This window comes from Zootoca vivipara, chromosome 11 (assembly GCF_965207765.1).
Source record: "Zootoca vivipara chromosome 11, rZooViv2.hap1.1, whole genome shotgun sequence".
In the NCBI taxonomy this organism is placed as follows: Eukaryota; Metazoa; Chordata; class Lepidosauria; order Squamata; family Lacertidae; genus Zootoca; species Zootoca vivipara.
The window spans coordinates 29,122,525-29,143,156 of NC_142594.1; the positions used below are offsets into that span (position 1 = coordinate 29,122,525).

Sequence of the window (20,632 nt, forward strand, 5' to 3'; positions counted from 1 at the left end):
AGTAGCAACGATGGGAATAGAATTTAATAAATTACACCCAGTAAAAAGTCTCAGGAAGGGTCAAAATAGTTTAATATTTTAAATAGTTTAATACTCAAGAGGGGCAGAAACTGCTTTTTTAAAATCTAGATTTATAATCTACTTATCAGGTGTGAGTTAAAAGTAAGAGTTGATTTAGTTAATATTTGTAGAACTTGCATATTTGGTTTTTTAACCATTTGCTAATATTTCTCCATTTTCTATAACCAAATAAAAGAATAGTTGGGGGGGGATAGGGGGAAGGAGGAAAACCACAGTGTACAGCCAATAAGTCCTTTAATTTGTTAAAAGGTATAGTAGGTACAAATTAGTCTCAGCATTAGCATCAGAACTCTCATTTCATGTGTTGTTTCCTACAAAGATCTATAAGTAGTTTACAAAAATTAAAAATCCAATACAGATTACAATGCTGAAAGCCAACACAATGAAGACAGGAAGGTATCAAACTATTTTAAAAAAATTCTCCACCATCAGCTTTGGCCACCCCTCTCCTCTATGCTGGTTTATCTTCTCTCCCCCCAAAAGCATGGACGTGCGACAAATTGCAGGTGCTGAGGGCCTGAATCAAATCTATACCATGACATGGAATTGGGATGACCACCACTGTCATGCAAGCCCATGGATAGCTAGATCTCCATTGTGTACCCCAAAATCCATGTGGAGAAAGCAGAAGCTCACTCCCAACACTTGGGACAACAAGGTCCTTGAAGGGGGGAGTGACATTTCCCTTGCCTCAGTATTTCATGGAGATCCATGCTATTCTCCCCCACCCTTACCCACCACTGATTTGTATTATACTCAGACTAAAATGGTAAAGTCTACACTTGCAGGAAAACCACTACAGCTTTAATTAACTTAAGCCCTGTTGATTTCAATGGGTCTACTGTAAGCATGGCTAAGTTTGGATCAAACTCAACCCCATGTCCGATCCTAGTTGCATCTTCTCCAATGCAACTAGACTGATTCCTAAAATATAGTGACAGAACTATAGGCAACCCTCCATGTAATGTCCAATATATCGCTTACATGGTAACTGTTTCAACTCCTTTGATTTATGATGTTTTCCCTCTAGCAGTACAACACAAGCAATGTCCCACTTGCCTTTAAAATAAAAAATAAAAATTGTACTGTTTTCCACAGATTGAAGACTGTAGGGCAATTTCCTGTGTTAGCTATGTTATGTCTTTTCATCAGGTTGATCATCTAAAGATGCTATGTGAAGTCTTGGGTGCCCCCCTCTCTCTCTCACCTTCCATTACATTAATATCTCTCAAAGAAATCCTTGGCAAGGCAATAAATCTGTGACCTATTAACCTTCCTCTGTGTTAGCAAGGAAACCTATGGACCTGGGCTTTCAAAAATGGGGCCTAAGATTTGCTTTGCATGGGTGAGAACCAAATTCGGTGATACATGCAGCTAAGTTTTTTCTGTCTTCTTTAAATCTAACCAAAGGCAGCTTTGAAGGGAGAACACAAAGCTAACCCTTCCCTCTCCCTTTGCCTCTCACCAAAGCTGCACCTCACCCCAACCACCTCTCCTTCATCCCTTTAGTCCTCACCAAACCTCCACTTTCTGGCCTAGGCCTCCTGCCTGTCTGGGCTACCCAGTTGCTCACTTGCTGTCATAGGCTACCTACTCACATGCCAGCCTGGGTAACCGTCTCACTCACTCCTAGCCACTCACCTGCCTTCTTTTGTCTCGGGTTTCCCTCTCCTTGCCCTCTGATGCTTCTGCGATGGCCCAGCAGCTCTGAGAACCCACTTTGTCATACTGTAGTTCGCAGCAGCACCTGTCGGTGTCCATGCAAACTGCAGCATGATAGCACCCTTGGAAAAACATGGATTAGGAGAGCATTACCACACAGTGATGATTTTACAAACATTGAAAAAGAACTAGGTGTTTCTTAAAAAAAGAAGAAGAAGTAAAGCTGGCTGGAGTAACCAACTTGGTTCCTACCACGTTTTTTGACTACAACTCTCATCATTCCTTGTTGGAAGTGTAATAGCAGGGATCATTCAGTTTGTAACTTAAGGGTTAATTATGTTACCAGTAAGTCATCTAACCTAGAGCAGTAGTGGAAGAAGAGGAGGTGTTGCTTAGCAACCAGCATAGTGTTCACTGAGGTAGCATGGTGCCCTGATTGGGTGCATAGTTCTGAAGGAGATTTCCTCTGTATGTTTGCTTGAATGTCTCCCAGCTATGTGTAAGGCCTGAGGTAAGAAAGTCAAAACATCTCTGTTTATTTCTCCTCAAATTTGTTCAGCTTCCTCAATAAAGCATTATCAGGATTTCCTTTCTCTCTGGATTCTGGCTGCATTGTTCCAGTGACTGCTAGCATTTCTGACCATTGACCATGCTGATCTGGGGAAGATGGGAGTCCAATGATATCTCTGGAGCACCTTGTTGGCTATGCCTGAAATATGGCATCACCCCTTCCAACTGCTGAGGAAAGGGAACCTACAGTGTTAAATTAAGGCCTGTTGGAGTGTCTGGCTTTGATTGCTTATCTTGCTTCATAGCTTATTAGTTTTATAACTGCTTCGGAAAAGCAAGAGCTTATTAAAATAAAATATTATGTTCTGTTTATTGCATTGCAAGTAGTTAGAAAAATTCGAGAGATACATGTTTCCCCTTGCCTTAGTTTTACAGGTACTGTTAAGTGCCTGACAACTAATAATTTGGCACCTCTGCCTTCGTTATGGCCTTGTTAAGAGGGATAGCATTCAAGATGCTTCTAAATGGGCCTGTGGTCATTAGGCTGCAGAGATTATATCTGTTGAGGAGTTTTCTCTAATAAGGAACAAGAACTATGACTGGAGTGTACAGTATCATCGAAGCAAAGAAAGACCATTTTCAGTGACTAATTATAGCCTAAGGCAGCAAGGAAAGACGTAAATAAGAAAAATCCATCAGCAGAATTAATTTGGATGTTGGTAAAAAAAAGAAAAAAAGAGGATGCTTTGAAAAGTGTTTGGTAACTGCTCATAACCTTATTCATTCTTTACACTGGCATCCGTGTCACCATATATATTACCAGCAGCTTGATTATAAGGAAGACAAAATGGTTCACATGATAATGTGGAGGTGTGAGTAATATTGTTCACTGGGCTAGAGAGGAAGTTTTATTTACTCAGAATAACTGCTTTAAAGACTGCAGTCTGGACGCCTTGCATCCAACTGTGAATGTGACAGCACATAGAGTGGCCTTAATGGGGTTGCAAACTGAATTTCATCTGAAATGGGATTCAGATTACAATAAGCATTTCTGCAAAGTTAGAAATATTTCTCAAGAGGAAAACTCACCCAGGTGCACATTTCTGTGATGGATCTATTCTACTGGTAAAGGCAACCATTTTAGCATACTTTCCACCATGCAACTGGTGTGCTGTAAATTCTGCATCCCTTAGCAGTGTGATTCATGTCCTCTTCACGGCTTCAAATGAACATAGGGGGCTTAAAGTGGGGAGGGGGAGGAGTCATTCATGCAAGCCCCACCTCAGGGTCCTCACACTCACCAGCTTTTCTCCTGACCATCACATGTGCAGTAAAGGCAGAGTCTAACCGCTTTCAGCCAGAAACCTCCCTAGTATCAGGAATGTTGAACATTCAGGAATTGCAATTGAAGGGAGGTCTCTAACTGCATCCCACCATGCATGGTTAGGATCTCCCAGCAGACTTTCATGCATTCAGGGGAGGAGGGAGGGGGCTGTAATACAAGAGAATACTTCTCCTCCAGGACATGGCCCCCGCCCTTACAAAGTTGGAACCCTCACGCTTTCTTTTGAAGACCTGAAGAGGGCTACAAATAACCAAACTGACTCAAAGTGAGAGCGTCATCTCTATGGACACTACAGGATATCTGGCACCATTCCCTTGCTTTTGATGACAGAGCAGCAAGACGTTTTGCCATCTCTCATTCTATGGTGTGAACCATAGTACTTGCTGTACTCAGAATGTCTTTTCTTATTTCTGCATGGTTTTAACCCTTCTTGCAAACAAAGCAAAGCAAAGCAAAGCAAAGCAAAGCAAAGCAAAGCAAAGCAAAGCAAAGCAAAGCAAAGCAAAGCAAAGCAAAGCAAAGCAAAGCAAAGCAAAGCAACAACAAAAAACCAAAAACCAAAAACCAAAAACCAAAACCTCTTTATGGAGACAAAGGTTTTAATCCAGGTCAGTTGCTGCAGTACAATGGACAGCTCCCAGCAGAGGACAAAGATAGCAAGGCAGGTCAAATGCTGAAGCACCATGGACAGCTCCCAGTAGAGCAACCTGCTCTGACATGGGCTGGGAGTGCACTGAAGCCTTTTGAGACTCTGTTTCCAACCCACGCTCCAAGGCTCCACCTCATTACTGGGAATTAGTACCCTTAAACACACACACCCTGCCCTGACAACAGGCACTTCTCTTGTACTCAGTAGCCTCCTGCTTGGTGTGCTCTCTGTGCTGTTGCACTGAAGAGGTAGTTTGGTTCCTCAGTCCCTGGGGAAGATATCCACGAGGATCCTGGTTTTGAATGCCCTGGTGGTGTAGGATATGGAACAGGGGACTCTTGCTCACCAGTCAAAGATTCAGTGGTCTTTTGGACACCAGGCTCAGAGTCAAGAATCCAGCCTGACGTTGATAACCTTTGAGTCAATGTACTGGTCACTGTGGGTCCACAGGATAATGACACTCCAGTGCATTTGTCTGCTGCCTCAGCAGATCCAATGACAGAGCCTCCTGTTAATTATGAGTACACGCTGTCCTTTGCCATAGGCTCAGGGTGGATTAGAGGATCTTAAAAAGTCAAAGAAGAAAAAGCTGCATCCACGCTTCTCTCTAATCTGTAATTCCCATTAACTCTGGCAGGAGTCAAAATGAGCACATGGTTGATGGAGATACAGTGCTCGCTGAAGAACCAGTCATGGCAAACTTGAGGAAGAGAAGAGAAAAGTGCAAATACAGAAGGTATTACTGAGCATATTACTAAGACTTTCTTACCATCCCGACTGTGAATGGAGCCTACCTTGGAATCATCAGCTCTGCTTTGCTCATTTTCCACAGTCAACATTCTTTTGAATATCCCCCACTCCCCAGGCAAACATTCTTGCACAGTGCTTTCAATAGGGACAGCATATGGTATAAAGTCTCTACTGTTACTAAGTAAATCTTATTCCCCCCCCCCAAATCACCAGCAAATATTGATCAAGAATTGCAGGTTCCTCAGAGACTTTCCAAAATGAATTAGTTTAAAGCAGTTTCAGAAGTAGTAAAGATGAAAAGCGCTTACATAATTATTCCCCTCTGACTTTTGCTATGGATTTGGGGGCTTCCAAATAGCATGGCCTTGTTTGGACCAGCACATTAGTAATTTCCATTTCCAGCTTTTGTTCAGATCACCAAGTGTGTACAGTTTGCTGCACTTTTGGGTCTGTGCATCTCCCAGCCCCCCCCCCCCCGAGGTTACCACTGTGCACAAATGCATGTCACACATTGGTCAAAACACCACATTTAGAAAGGGAATCCTGATGCAATTGCACATGCAGAAATTCCAAAATGAATTTTGGAAATTAAACGGAAAGACAGGTGGGGTGAAATGCAGAGCCGAGCCGAGCCACAGAACAATAATGAAACTGAACAGGTGGCATCCATTCATTGCCCCTCTATTTGCAAACCATTTTTTTCTAGAAGCAAATAACATAAAAGTGAGTGCTAAACGTGTGCTATATTCTGCTATACTGTATTTCGAAAGTGCCTTTTACATGGTGTGAAAACTCAAATACAATGTGAAGAATAACTGGGAAATAATGGGGAAACAATGTCATGTGAATGCAGATGTAAGTACATGTGACTGTGAACTCTGGTTTATTCCAGTACTGGACTCTTCCCCCCTCCTCCTAAAAAATTGTAGATCAGATATTTTAGCAACTAACAATGCTTCAGTATTTTATATCTGTAGCTGCAGAAGGAGACCTCAGATTACGACAGACTATCATTGCTAGAAGCAGAGATGAGGATGTACACTTGTCATTCTTCCCTCCTAAGGCAGTAGATAAAGGGGACTTGTTTTCTTCACTGTTTTCCTCCATTTCCCATTGTCTGGATGCCAGGAGCTTAAAGATAATTATTACAGTCTTCATGAAATGCTTTCTGCTGTGGAGATGAGACTCTGGGGAGTGGTAAGAAAGTAAATGGCAAGGAGGTAAACAGCATAACTAGAATTAGATTAGCTAGAGCAGTGTTTATCACTCCAGTTGAATTGCCTGGGAAACTTGTGTTATGTCTCATGCTGAGTTCAGGGTAGGTGCAATGAATGAGAAGTGGCACTGCTCATTATACAGCATAACTACTCAGGATGGAGCTGTTGAGTCTTTAGTCAGGATTTTAACCCATGGGGGGGGGGGTTAAGGAAGGGTTTGGTTGGATTGTTTTTCACTTTTTACTTGAAGTTGTGTTGTTGAACAGCATTTATCTGCCTTTGCCTCAGTATACATGAAGTATCTAAGTTTTTCCATACCTTCCGAAAATCTGGGCATGTGATGACAATGTAATAAAGGCCCTAACAGGTATGGAGAAATTGTAGGCTTCCGCTTGTTGGTTTCAACTCCTATAAGCCCCTGCGACCATAGCCAATAGATGATGGGAGCTGAAGTCCTACAGGATCTGAAGGGGCACAGGTTCCCCATGCCCATTTTTGTTCTTTATTACATTGTCATCAACCATCCAGGTTTTCAAAACTGGTGGAGTATAGAAGACACTTCATGAACCTTGGGAAACGAGGGGAAATGCTCAAGGCAAGAGACCAGCTTTAGTGAGATAGGACAAAAAAGGTATTTAGAATGAGGCCTATCAGAATCCCTCAAGGCTGCCTGACCAGGCCTAGGCTATAGAGCAGGGGTAGCTGACATGGCACTCTTCAGATATTGACAGATTACAACTCCCATTATCCCTGACAAATGGCCATGCTGGCTGGGGTTTATGGGGGTTAGAGTCCAACAACTTCTGGAAGGTACCACATTAGCCACCTCTGCTGTAGAGGGACTGAGCCATAAGTAAAACCTGAGTTGGAGCAACTCAATTTTCTGGAATTCTAGGAATTCTAGAACATATGGACTGATTAAAAAAGAAAAGTCCCCTAAACATTCTGGTATATTCTCTGTATTATTCAAAAGAAGACTTTATTTCAGATTTTTGTAGGCTTTCAATTTGATACTACAACCTCTTCTTTCTTAAGTACTAATGTTTTAATGCTGGGCAGAATTACATGAAAGTAAACCCCAATGAATGAGCCCAGTGGGACTTACTTCCAAATGAACATACCTAGCTGAGCCTGCACATGAAAGTACAAACAATCTCAAACCTTTTCTGACTGACAGTCAAATAAAGAATAATGATGACGACAATCTCAAATCAGTTTGTGGGAGATTTCACTAATTTATCACAATGAACCAGGCAATATTTTAAAAGTGCCATGTGGTTTGTTCAAATCAATTCCCAATAATGTAAGTTCAGTGGGTCTTCCATCAATATATAAAAAGGGTCTATACAAAGCTCTAGGGACCCAGGTGGCACTGTGGGTTAAACCACTGAGCCTAGGGCTTGCTGATCAGAAGGCCGGCGGTTCGAATCCCTGTGACGGGGTGAGCTCCCGTTGCTCGGTCCCTGCTCCTGCCAACCTAGCAGTTCGAAAGCACGCCAAAATGCAAATAGATAAATAGGAACCGCTACAGGGGAAGGTAAACAGTGTTTCCATGTGGTGCTCCGGTTCGCCAGAAGCGGCTTTGTCATGCTGGCCACATGACCTGGAAGCTGTACGCCGGCTCCCTCGGCCAATAATGCGAGATGAGCGCGCAACCCCAGAGTCGGTCACAACTGGACCTAATGGTCAGGGGCCCCTTTACCTTTACCTTTATACAAAGCTCTTTCACAAAGCACTTTCACTGGGGGTGAGTGTCAGCAATTTAATTTACATAGTTGCCTTCAGCTTCCAAAGTGTCTACCAATATGATCATTTCTAAATTATCTCAAAATCTGCAAATAAAAGCATCATGGGAGATGTTTTATTGAGAAGAAGTTAGCTTTGAACCATTCTGCACTTCATTATCCCTCAATCATGCAATCAAACTTCCTCACCTCTGGAATTCACATTTGTCTGATTGCCATTTCCGCGCTTTAATTGGTTACACTGTAATTTCTGGCTAGACCCTGGTGAACAAAACTGGAGCTTCATTCACAGTTTTATTCCTTTAAAAAAATAAAAATAGAAAATAGAAATAAAAAAAAAGTTGGCTGAGATTCCCTCCAGATTTCCCTATCATCACCTATACAGCTCTCCCACTGGCTATAAAATACTGCAGCAGCTTGTAGGTAATTGATCAGACAAGTGAACTGTAAAATATTCATTTTCTACTTCAACAGCTAGATAATTCTCCTGGGAAGTGGATGAAAATATTGCTTATGCACATCAGGGTCGACAGAGTAATAGCAAGGTTACTGATAAGCAGGGGTCTGCTACAGAGTTCAGGCTTAATTCTTCTCCATGCCAGAGACAAGGAAGCATGCGGTCTCCCCTTTGCCTGCAGCGAGAAGTCTCATTATATACCAAAGCTGAAGGCATCAACACTGATGGGCACGTCTTGCTGCTTTGGGATTGGTACTTCCTCTCCTAATTAATCAGGTTCCATCTCGGCATGCCAAGGAACCAATTAACACTTAGCTACTGTAACCAACCTGCTAAACACCCAGATACTAATGGATACAAAAGGAAATATAAGGAAAGGTGACAGCAGAAAAGGTGCAAAATCATTTTGGTTTGTCCTTTTGTAATCCCAAATAGTGCCCCCCCACCCTATGTGCTTTTCCTTTCAATTCCTTTAAGGCTAAAACTACGTATAACAGTTTGCAAAAAGGTCTTCTTGAATCCTATATTTTAAGAGTCAAAAGGGTTTGTGCAGATGAGCTGGTGTCTTCTGCAGATCACCTCCTTTCTCCCAAACCCCATCCTATGCCCATATGCTCCAGCTCTCTCTATTTACCAGCCTTTTTTCTGGTTCTTACACATAAGAACATAATAAGTGCCTGTTGGATCAGGCTAATGGCCCATCTAATCCAGAATCCCATTGCCACAGACAACCAGGTGCCTATGGGAAACCCTAAAGCAGAATGTGACCACAAGAGCACTCTCCCCTCGTCTAGCTTCCAGCAAAAGGTATTCAGAAGCATTTGCTGCCTCCAACTATGGTGGCAGAGAATAGCCATAATGGCTAGCGGTCATGGATAGCATCATCCTTCATGAATTTCTCTAATCCTCTTTTAAAGTTGGCAAAGATCCATAGCTTATCTTTGCTGTGTGTGAAGAAGTACTTTCTTTTATCTGTCCTGAATCTTACAGCGTTCATTTTCACTTGTCATCCTTGACCATTAAACAATCTCCGAAGGGCCACAAGTACTCCATGCATGCCTGACCTAGAGAGATGAGGGGGGGGGGGGCAAATCTAGAAGCCAATTCTGTGGTGGAAACAAAAAGTCTTCAGGGCCCCGATTTTTAGTAGTGACAGCTATCACATTTTTCATCTGTGGCAATGGTGACAGTAGAGCTCTTTTTGGAAGTTGTCTGCTGCCATTTTTCTCCACAGTGTAGTTCAGGCATGTCCAAAGTCTGTTTCAGGGGCCTAATCCAGCCCGCCAGTCAGTTTAATCCAGCCCCTGTGGCAGTTTATTTCCTGGGGTAAAATTCCCCCCCACCCCAATAACTTCAGTCCTAAAAAAACTCAACTCCAACCCTTTAAAAAAGCTCAAAAACTTCAATCCTAAAAAATGTCAACAACTTTGGTTGTTCACTTCATCAAATCTGCCCCTCTTTGGAAAACAATTTGGACACCACTTGTGTTTTCCTGTCTGTTCATGGGTGGTGGTGGCTGCCAGTGGGGCCTGCCTTTTTAATTCTCAGAATGTTCCAGAATGCGACATTAACTCCCAGAGCATTGTGGGAGGAAATTGGCAGAAGCCAGCCAGCAAGGAGAACTCTGTTGCCGTCCCCAAGGTGATGTCAAATAACTAGCTGGGAACAAAATACCTGGGCTGTTGCAGCAACAAAAAGTTAGCCCCCTTGAACTTGTTAAGAAATTCTGAAATGCCTCAAGCCATGCAGTGCCTATAAACAAGACCAAATTTTCTTTTTTGCCTGGGGTGGGATTTGTGTACAGCATTCTTTTTCTAGCACAGTTTCCCTAAAGATTCACTGTCTCATTGGGTTTTAAGTCCATGGAGGATTGCTGGTGGCAAAGCAAATGATTGTAGCATTTAGTCAGATGTTGAAGGTTCTTCCATCCGTTTGTACAAAGTAATTTGGTATGAGAATAGGACCTTTCCAACCATGCCCCTATTTTCACTGGTGAAATGTTTGAGGCTATATGGGTCCCAATATTGCAAATGACAAAAATGTTTGGGGGAGATGGGATGTGTGAGAAGGGAATCCATAGGGGAGAAGACAGTGCTCAAATGCCCCCTTTATTCTGTAAATCAGTCCTCACCGTACACCTTATGACTGGGGTAGATCCAGGTTAAGCAAACGCACCTGCCTCTGTCAGATGTCATTTAAGCCTAAGTTTTCAAATAACTGCCAAGGTACTTTAATTGAAAGTGGCTAAAAGTAGTCTGCCTACAGGGCAGGAGTGCGGAAAGCAAGGAACAAGTAATTCTTTTCATCTTTATCTCTCCTGGTTGCTATAGCAAGAGGTTCTGAAGGGAATTAGGAGCAGCTTTTCAGTCCGTCTAATGTTTAATGTTTCTTAAGTAACCTTTCCCAAGCCCAAACTGTACTAATCAGAAAATACATACAGCTCCTCCATACACTTTATTCTGACACGGGCAGCATGAAAGCAAAGCTTTAAAGATGAATAACAGGATTATACATACAGCCTCCTGTGTTTATTTTTTGAAGCGGCAGAGGGCACGCATTAGGGTTCTCTTTCTCTGGAGTAAGATATTGGGGGGACTGTCAGTTAATATAAAGAAGATGCATTGGAAGTAAAAAGAGAATTTGTATGCCACAGTCAATATGAACAGTGGCGCAAGATAAATGATGACTAACCATTTTGCAAGAGTATCAGAGTATAGCACACTCTATAATATAGAATATTCTGATCCTAGGAAGTTTGATTTACTTGTCAAAACCCGTATCACCTATATAGACTCGATATATGCCATACAGATTTTGACAAGTAAATCGAACTTCCTAGGATCAGAACAGTTTGCTCAGTTAAGAAGAAAAGCTCATTCCCTGTTTCTTTCTTTATCAGTAAACTACCAATGATTTAAACCCCATCCCAATAAAATGATGGCAATCAATCAGTCACACAACTCTGGCTGCTTTCTAACACTGGCAAAAGACATTAACTTTGCTCTGTGAAAGTGAATAGCCTTGTTCTCAAAGAAGCCCCCTTTTTTGGGAGATAAAGTGCCATTTTGGGACCAGTCACATTAGCTATAAAGCGCTCTTCACCCCAAGGTCTTTCTGCAAAAACTTCCACTCAGTTGAGAAACAAATCATCCCAAATCATGAGAATTCATTCCACTGGCCCCACACCTGATATGAAGCTCCATTCTCTGGGTACTTGATTTGAGCTTCTAACACATAACTGTTGATGAGAAAACTGCTTTTCAACTTTTTTTTTTAAAAGAGATTATTGAGTAGAAGAGATACTCATGTTCTAAGGTACCAGGATTTTGTTTCTGCTCTTTTGTGGGGAGCAAGAGTCTTGCAGAGCCTTGTTGAGGGTGTTTCTGCGATAGCATTTGCCTTTCGAGCTTAATGAGACGGCAAAAGAGGCTCTCCTTGACTGTGGAAATCTTTAGGGGGATCCCTACACATGCTCACAGTGCTGCAGGGCAATTTGCAGTTCTTCCTGGACTGGCTATGTGACCACATGGCATCACATGATCACAGAACCGCATTTCCGTGCGCTCTGGTTTCCATCATGTTGTTCTGTTGCACCAGAAGCGGTTTAGTCATGCTGTCCACATGACCCAGAAAGTTGTCTGTGGACAAATGCTGGCTCCCTTGGCCCTGAAGCAAGATGAGCGTCATACCCCATAGTCACCTTTGACTGGACTTAACCATCCAGGGGTCATTTACCTTTTTTTTAAGATTGGCTAGTGGTCTGAATCAGTGTAAGGCTACTTTCTTTGTTCCTTCAGGGTGTTTATAAGAGCTTTCTGAGGAAGCCAGGCTATGGGATATTACATATATATCCACCGTGGGATTTAAGTATTGAAAACTTTCCACCAGTAGGATAAGCCATTCAGCTCCTATACCAATTCTTTATAAAACACATTTTGAACCTCTCCAAGCCTGTGCTTCTGCCTTGTTACAGGTAGGTAGCCGTGTTGGTCTGGGTCGAAGTAAAATAAAAAAATTCCTTCAGTAGCACCTTAAAGACCAACTAAGTTTTTATTTTGGTATGAGCTTTCGTGTGCATGCACACTTCTTCAGTGTGCATGCACACGAAATAAAAACTTAGTTGGTCTTTAAGGTGCTACTGAAGGAATTTTTTTATTTTACTTCTGCCTTGAGTTACTTTTCACAAAGAAAACAGTTAAGTGCTGCTTTATTATTTTGATCGCTCTTTTACCCCTTTCTTCTACTTTTTGTTTTAATCTTGTGGTTGAACTTCAGGCTTTTATTCTTTAGATGTTATATACTCTCTGGTCCCCCCACTTTTCTTTCTTTTTCTATGTGCCCCCTTTTTTCGTAATCACCCTAGTTTCACCACGCATTGGCATTAGTTGTATATAATTCATTTTTAAATACTGATAAACCTTTGCCTTTGTCATACAAATGTGATGTGCCTGTTTCCCCACACAGTGCTAAAATATAGCTCTCTGGGTGAAGATAGTCCCTTTGTTCTGTTAATCATCTGCCCAGCTCCCTATAAAAGACTCTCTCCCACTTTCAACTCAACTATTTCAAAAGCTCCTTTCAGGGCTTTATATATCCTCTCATTCTGGCCGGTTATCAGGGGATTTATTGAACAGCCATAGTAAATGATTTTACAATCCAAAAGTTCAATTAGTCCAGTTACTGCCATTAATCTAGATAATTTACAAAGATCAATTAAGAAACTTCTTCCTAAGTTCTTCTTCTTCAGTCTCAACAGGAATCTCGGCAGGAAGTATACGGGCTTGTTAGCAAAAGTGACCAGAAGCAGAATATCGGGGAAGTGCTTAGCCTTAGCTTCCTCTATTGTTAACTAAGAGATGAGTTTATGGTAATTTTGTTATACAAATGTGTGTGTGTTTTTCCTGAATGAGGTGCTCCCCTACCATAGACATTTATTTATTGCATTTATATTCCATGTTTCCTCCAAGGAGCAAAAGGGTCTGTACATGGTTCTCTCCCTCCCTGTTGTTCAATGCGCAGGGAGTTCCAAAGCTTAGGTGCTGTCATAATGAAATATCAATTCCTTGCAAATACAGAACAAAGATCATGTGACCCTTCTTAAGAAAAGAAGGTAAGGAAACATTTGCAGCAGTTAGGGAAAACAGTTATGTCACTATAGGACATTAGAAACATGAATATTCTGTACACAATGATCCCTTATTCTGGGTGATTCGTTCCTGAAATAAATTTTACATTTATATGTGAGCTTCCTGTGTTTGGATGTCATTGAATACTTTGAAGCCAAAATCCGGGATGCTGTCTTCCCAGATTCCATCTTCCCAGTTTTTATGAGAGGATGGTGGCCATTTTGGTTGCCATGATCTCGTGCAATTTTGCACCACAGCCCCCCTCCCCAAAGTGTTCCTTGTTTGGCATGGTGCCCCAAAACACACATTTTGGGGCACCACACAAGATCATGACCCCCCAAAAGAGGGCCAGTGTGGTGTAGTGGTTAAGAGCAGTAGACTCGTAATCTGGTGAACTGGGTTCGCGTCCCCACTCCTCCACATGCAGCTGCTGGGTGACCTTGGGCTAGTCACACTTCTTTGAAGTCTCTCATCCCCACTCACCTCACAGAGTGTTTGTTGTGGGGGAGGAAGGGAAAGGAGATTGTTAGCCACTTTGAGACTCTTTCGGGTAGTGATAAAGCGGGATATCAAAATCCAACCCCCCCTTCTTTTTCTAGGAAAAAAATCACGCCATAAAATCACACGAGATCACAGCAATCAAAATGGCTGCCATTCTCTCATAATAAGAAATGGGATGTCCCAGTTTTTCCAGGACACTTGTGGGGTATGCCAATGTGTCTTGAGTAGACGTTCTTGAGTAAAGGAGAGTTCTACTACTCCCTATAAGTCAATAGATGATAGAAGCATTTATTTAAAGGGAAGTCTCTGGAAAACACAGTCCGCAATATAGCTGAGGGACTGACCTTTGTGACAACCTGGGTCCAGGTCCTTGTAGAGGACCCCAGGAACATCACACAATGACAGTGTTTTTTTCCCAGCTGCTGTGCTCAACCTGTTTGCTGCAATCAGATATATAACAGAAGGCCTGTAGCTCAGTGGCAGATTTTCTGCTTCATGTGCAGATGGCCCCAGCTTCAACCTCTGTGGGAAGGGTGTTCCACAGGTTTGGGGCAGCTCTCTTCCAGCCTCCCCCACCCCCGGTCTGAGTCTCTGGGGTGGAGAAACCACTAAGCTGTCCAGAGGGATGTAATATAGCTAAAGATCACTTCACCGATTTCTATTTCTGACATTGGGCATAAACACCCCTTTTATGTCACAACCTAGACACAGCACACTACGCTGCCTTATTTTTCTCCCTTGTATTTCTGTTTCAGTGAGTGATCTGATACCGAGCCCTCTCCTCACCCTCCTTTCCGACCGCCACTTTCCTTCATCAGCTCCCTTTGTCCCTGGTGAAATAAAAGGAGCTATTTCGCACATTTCTCATTATGGGAATCTAATAAGAACTCTAATTAGCATCATGAATTCTTCCTGTAGTTCTCGAACTTTACATTGGTCTGCACACTTCTCTGCCATGGTTCTGCAAAACACACACACACACACGGTTATTCTCAAAACTGATTTATAAAGTTATGTCTCAGTTTGGCATTTACTCTATTTGTTCCAACGACAATGCAAACTGAGGCTGAAAGGGCTGTTTTGTACCTCAGTCTCATCATTGTACCGAGCTGGTACATCCAGGTGTGCGTTAAAGGCAAATAGGAAGCTGTCTTATACTGAGTCAGACCAGTCTATCCACTTCAATACAGTGGTACCTCGCAAGACGAATGCCCTGCAAGACGAATGCGTCTTGCGATCTGATGGTGACTCGCAAGATGAATTTGTTTTGTGACAAATTCATCTTGTGAATCGCGGTTTCCCATAGGAATGCATTGAAATTTAATTAATGCTTTCCTATGGGCAAAAAAAGAAATTTCAATGCATTCCTATGGGAAACTGCGATTCGCAAGATGAATTTTTCGCAAAGCGAATTGACTCGCGGGACGAATTAAATTCGTCTTGCGAGGCACCACTGTATTTTCTACCCTGGCAGCAGCAATCTGGGGTTTGAGACTTTCCCATGGGCATGAAGCTTCTTGGAGTACTTGCACTGATCTCAGCCATAATTAGGAGACACAGAGATAATGAATAATTAATAAAAGTAATAATGGAAATATATTTTAGAAAGATTTAAAAAAAATTCTAAAGAAAAATAAGCAAACTGTGAACACTCTGCTTTCAAATGAATTCTTAGACAGGGGTTATTGTCCATTTAATTTCCAGAACTCTAAAGGTGGTAGCTTTTGGAGAAAAGCAAATACATTCCCTTCTCCTGAACTGCTAGTTAATGCATGTTTTACTTTACACCACACAAGGACACTTTTGTCTAATGATCTAGCTGTCCCCTGCTTATAGTCTCTGTTTTAGTTAATGCCACCCCCACCAAAAGCTAAGTCATTTTGGGTTGTTTTTTTGTTCTCTCCCAACTTGTTGAGACAAGATGTCTGCTATTTCTTTCTTTCTTTCAACTCTACTGACCTGTAAATAGTTCCTGCATTAATAAAGCCCTTGAAGCCCAGAAACCGTAAGCAATCTTTTCAATCTAATTCACCTAAGCTGCAAGGTCTTCCCAAAGCAGTGATACACTGCAAACGCCCCAAAGGAACAGTGGCTTCCATGTTGGAATGATAACACCTAGACTGCCCCTCTTTTACCAATACCTCCAGTCCTTAAGATTAAGAGTTAAGCAAATGCTAGGAGGTGTGGGACTGTGCAGTTGTGCGCTAGCCCTGTCTCCACCACCATTCCAGATGTCCTCCAACTCTTTGAGAGAGCCAGTGTGGTGTAGTGGTTAAGAGCGGTGGACTCATAATATGGTGAACCGGGTTCACGTCTCCGCTCCTCCACATGCAGCTGCTGGGTGACCTTGGGCTAGTCACATTTCTCTGAAGTCTCTCAGCCTCATTCACCTCACAGAGCGTTTGTTGTGGGGGAGGAAGGGAAAGGAGAATGTTAGCCGCTTTGAGACTCCTTAGGGTAGTGATGAAGTGGGATATCAAATCCAAACTCTTCTTTGAGGGAACTCTTCTAAACATCGGGACTCACTCGTATTCGTGGAGGATGCTTGCTGTTTTTTAGTCTTCATTTTTCAGTGTTCTAAACATGCAGAGTCTTTGTCTGGACAGGAGGCTCCCAAGTCCAGACAGTCATCATTCATGACTTGGAGTGGTGACAGGAATGATGACATGGGGTGGAACTAGCACACTCACCCCATGACTACCCTTCACATGTTCGTAATGCATGAAGAGGGCTGAACATGGCCAGAGGTTAATCACATGTGGTTTGTTGGTGTGGGGGGAGGTGGTAGGTTCTCTAGATCAAGAGTCCTTAAAATTTAATATTCGGTTGGAAGCTGCCCAGAGTGGCTGGGGAAACCCAGCCAGATGGGTGGGGTATAAATAAATAAATAAATAAATAAATAAATAATAATAATAATAATTGTTATTATTATTTCCCCCATTCTGTCCTGCTGAAGCAAATGGCATTCCTCTGAAGAAAGTCATCCAACAATTTATAGGAATGACTGCAGATAGGAATCTATAGCCTACCTAATTTCAAATCGCACCATTTTTAATTTATAATGGCAAAATGGTCCTTTGGGCTTCAAGCTATGAAGTACTAAATGAGCTGCCTGACATTATGAATGGCAGGGAGTGCAGGAACTCTCTGATTTGACGGGGGGTGCACGGAGATGACTTGGTGTACAGGCAAAGACTTCAAATTGCTATATACTTGGGGAAATTCTAGGGACCTGCTGTGTGAAACACGTGTGATTGTTTGGAAGATAATTTGAATGAACCTAGGTTATGGTCTCATGGCAAGGTGGGGTGAAGCAGCTGCCTCTGCTTTGAAACCAGGGACCCAGGTGGCGCTGTGGTTAAACCACTGAGCCTAGGGCTTGCTGATCAGAAGGTCGGCGGTTCGAATCCCTGTGACGGGGTGAGCTCCCGTTGCTTGGTCCCAGCTCCTGCCAACCTAGCAGTTCGAAAGCACGTCAAAATGCAAGTAGATAACTAGGAACCGCTACAGCGGGAAGGTAAACGGCATTTCCGTGGGCTGCTCTGGTTTGCCAGAAGTGGCTTTGTCATGCTGGCCACATGACCTGGAAGCTATACGTCGGCTCCCTCGGCCAATAATGCGAGATGAGCGCGCGACCCCAGAGTCGGTCACGACTGGACCTAATGGTCAGGGGTCCCTTTACCTTTACCTATGGTCTCATGGCAAGGTGGGGTGAAGCAGCTGCCTCTGCTTTGAAACAACAGGTGCATAAGTCTTGCAATTTTGTGCACACTTTTCTGGGACTATGTGGGGCTTATTTCCAAGTAATCATGTGTACTATTTCTCCATATATGTATACATTGCCTGAGTGGGCTTCTGCTTGTGCAGCGGAACTTCTCCTTCTTTTCTCAGCCCTCCCTGCTCAACTGCTCTGGAGAATAATTCAAGGGTGCATGGAGGAGAAGCAGGAGGCAGAGGTGGGGTACTGTTCTGACCACGCTTAGACACAGTTAGATGAAACCCATGCAATATCATGATTTCATAAAGACATAAGCTGCCTCCATGCGCCATCTGCCATACAATGGTGGAAAGAGAAAGTATGGGCAAGCCTGCTGTCACCACTCCTAACATTCCCAGCCCCCCTGACAGCCATGTGTAGTTGGGAGCACTTCTGAAGTGGTGAGTACTCTCTGTGCGTCCCCCATGATGTAGACGCCATGGGCAATCAAAGTTCCACATCACGTGGAAGCCTACACGCACAGAGCAAGCTACAGATGTGCACCTCCCTCCTGCATGGAGGGAGAAGTCATGGTGATTCCAGCATCTCTGCCTATAGTCTGCTTGTTTCCCACTGCTACCAAGTGGATGGGTGATTGGAGACCATTAGAAGCAGGCAGGATTTCAAGCCTTAGATTCATAGTTCCTGCATCCCCACTGGCTAGCTAACTTGAGGCAAGTTTGATCAGGATTCTGCCTTTTAGGCTTCCCATAGTGCCAGATATTGACATAGCTGCCAAGTCTCCCGTATTCCCCGGGAAACCCCCGTTTTTCCAGCCGTTCCCAGCTGGAAAAACGGATTCCCCCCCCCCGGTTTACTTACCGGCCGGGGGAGGCTCCTTCTGCGCATGTCTGAAGTCTCTAGACATGCACAGAAGCGATTTCTGGCATGACGGCCATTTTGGAACTGAGCAGAGCATGCTCAGAAGCGACTTTCAATGCTGCTCTGCCCAGTTCCAAAATGGCGGCAGCACTACTTCCGGTCTGCCGACCCCTTATTTTTCTGGCAGGAACCTGGCAGGTATGGATATAGAACAGGCATGGGAAACCTCAGAATTGACAAATGGTGAGCAAGATTGACAAACAGTCTGATCTGTGCAAGGCAGTAGTCTGTGCTCCTGCCAGCAGTGACAAAAGCAGCTTCTTCTGTCACATCCTCATTTACATGAGCGTGAAAGGTTCAGGGGTCTCGCCCTCCTATGGATCTGGCTCAGAGAAAGTCACACAGTGACAGAGGAGCAGGCCAGCTGAGACTTCATTGGGGAAGAGGGCATTGCTAAAGGAAGGGGCAAGGAGGGAAATAAAGAAGGTCAGGGAGGCGTCTGATGAATATGGACCTCTAATGAATAGGACCGAAGGCAATTCATGGAAGGTAAACAGTTCACTGGGTATAAGCCAAGTTGAATCAGCAGCAGACGATACACGCTTGTCCCAAGCTTTTAAAGTGAATCGTCATAATGGCCACCACAGTGGGGAAAATTACATGCTTCCTGTAAATCATGGTGATAATTCAAAATTCATATTTTGTAGAGAGAGCTTAAACACACACACACACACACACACACACACACACACACAAGAATCACAGGCTTCTTTTCAATTTCTCTTTGCAAATTTATTTTCTTGTTTTCCAAAAATAATGCAGCTTCAGATGGGAAATGGCTGGCAGGGAAGAAAGGCGTGTTCCTCCCTCCCACCACCATCCCAACCTTGTCTTCCTGTGCAAAAGCTCCTGTTCTGGAAATGTTGCTTAATGTGTTTGCATTGCTGATAATAGAGGGGAAAGTAGATGGCAAATGGTTAAAAGTGAAGCTGAAGGTGGCAAGAATTCAGCTGGAGACAGAGAATCGGTATTTTAAAAAGACAGCCGTACAATGTGTGGGTTCATGCTCGATCTGTATGCTTATGTTGCCTGAAATTGCATTTAACATACTGCGAGACCCTGGATTATTTCCTCCCTTCTCGCTTTTAGGAACCTATTATGAGACAATAGTGTGTTCCCACTTTAAACATGGAGTACCTGTTTAACAGTCCATGAACATCAATGCTGCATTGCTCTAAATGTTACACAGACTTTGAGCAAGTGAGGGTGAGAAGGGGATGCATATTGATTGATGTAGTAGAAAAGGCAGGCTTTGAACAGTTTAAATAAGAAACAGTTGGAAAAATGAAAGTGTGTGCATGGTGTCTGAAAATTGTTATGTCCAATTACTAGTAAATGTTGTTCTTGTCATGTGAGGATATTTATTTATTTATTGCAGAAATGTATATACAATTTCTTTCACTATGCATCCCAAAATGGCTTACAAAAAGACCCCCCTACAATAAAAAATAATTAAAAGATAGATGAAAAGACCAGATATAAAACATTAGAACAACATTCATGGCACAAAGGCCTCCTGAAATAAATCTGTTTTGTCCAGGCATCTGAAACATAGCAGGGAGGCACAATTCTTTGTGGATATGTGTTGTCCTTCTGGTCCATGATGGACCCTTACTAGTATTTTCCTAGATAATCCCAGTGATTGACTTGAGAAATATTGGGGTAAGGTGGTCCTTAAGTGTCAGGGAGAATTCGGAGGAACAAGTGACAGAAGAGACGGAGCAGGGGCTCGGGGATGCTGTGGAGCCCTTCAACCGTCCAGAGACAGAGGAAGTGGAAAAGAGGGCGGAGATTAGCCACGAGGAGGAAGGGCTCAGGGATGCTGCAGAGCCCTTCAACCGCCCAGGAGCTCCGGAAGGGAGCTCAGACTCTGGAAGGGAGGGGGCTTTCAAATCAGTACAGACAAGGAGGGAAATGAAACGTAAGGATCAAAGACGTCTCGCGCGATTC

At 43.1% G+C, this 20,632-nt stretch overlaps 1 long non-coding RNA gene across 2 annotated transcripts in view; it reads left to right on the forward strand.

Moving 5' to 3' along the window:
* Window positions 1-20,632, forward strand: part of LOC148684242 (uncharacterized) — a 68,618-nt gene that overhangs the window by 27,707 nt on the left and 20,279 nt on the right. For both annotated transcript variants that reach the window (XR_015946344.1, XR_015946343.1), the window contains exon 2: window positions 4,885-4,983. This is a non-coding gene — a long non-coding RNA (uncharacterized LOC148684242). The remainder of the gene's footprint in view (window positions 1-4,884; window positions 4,984-20,632) is intronic.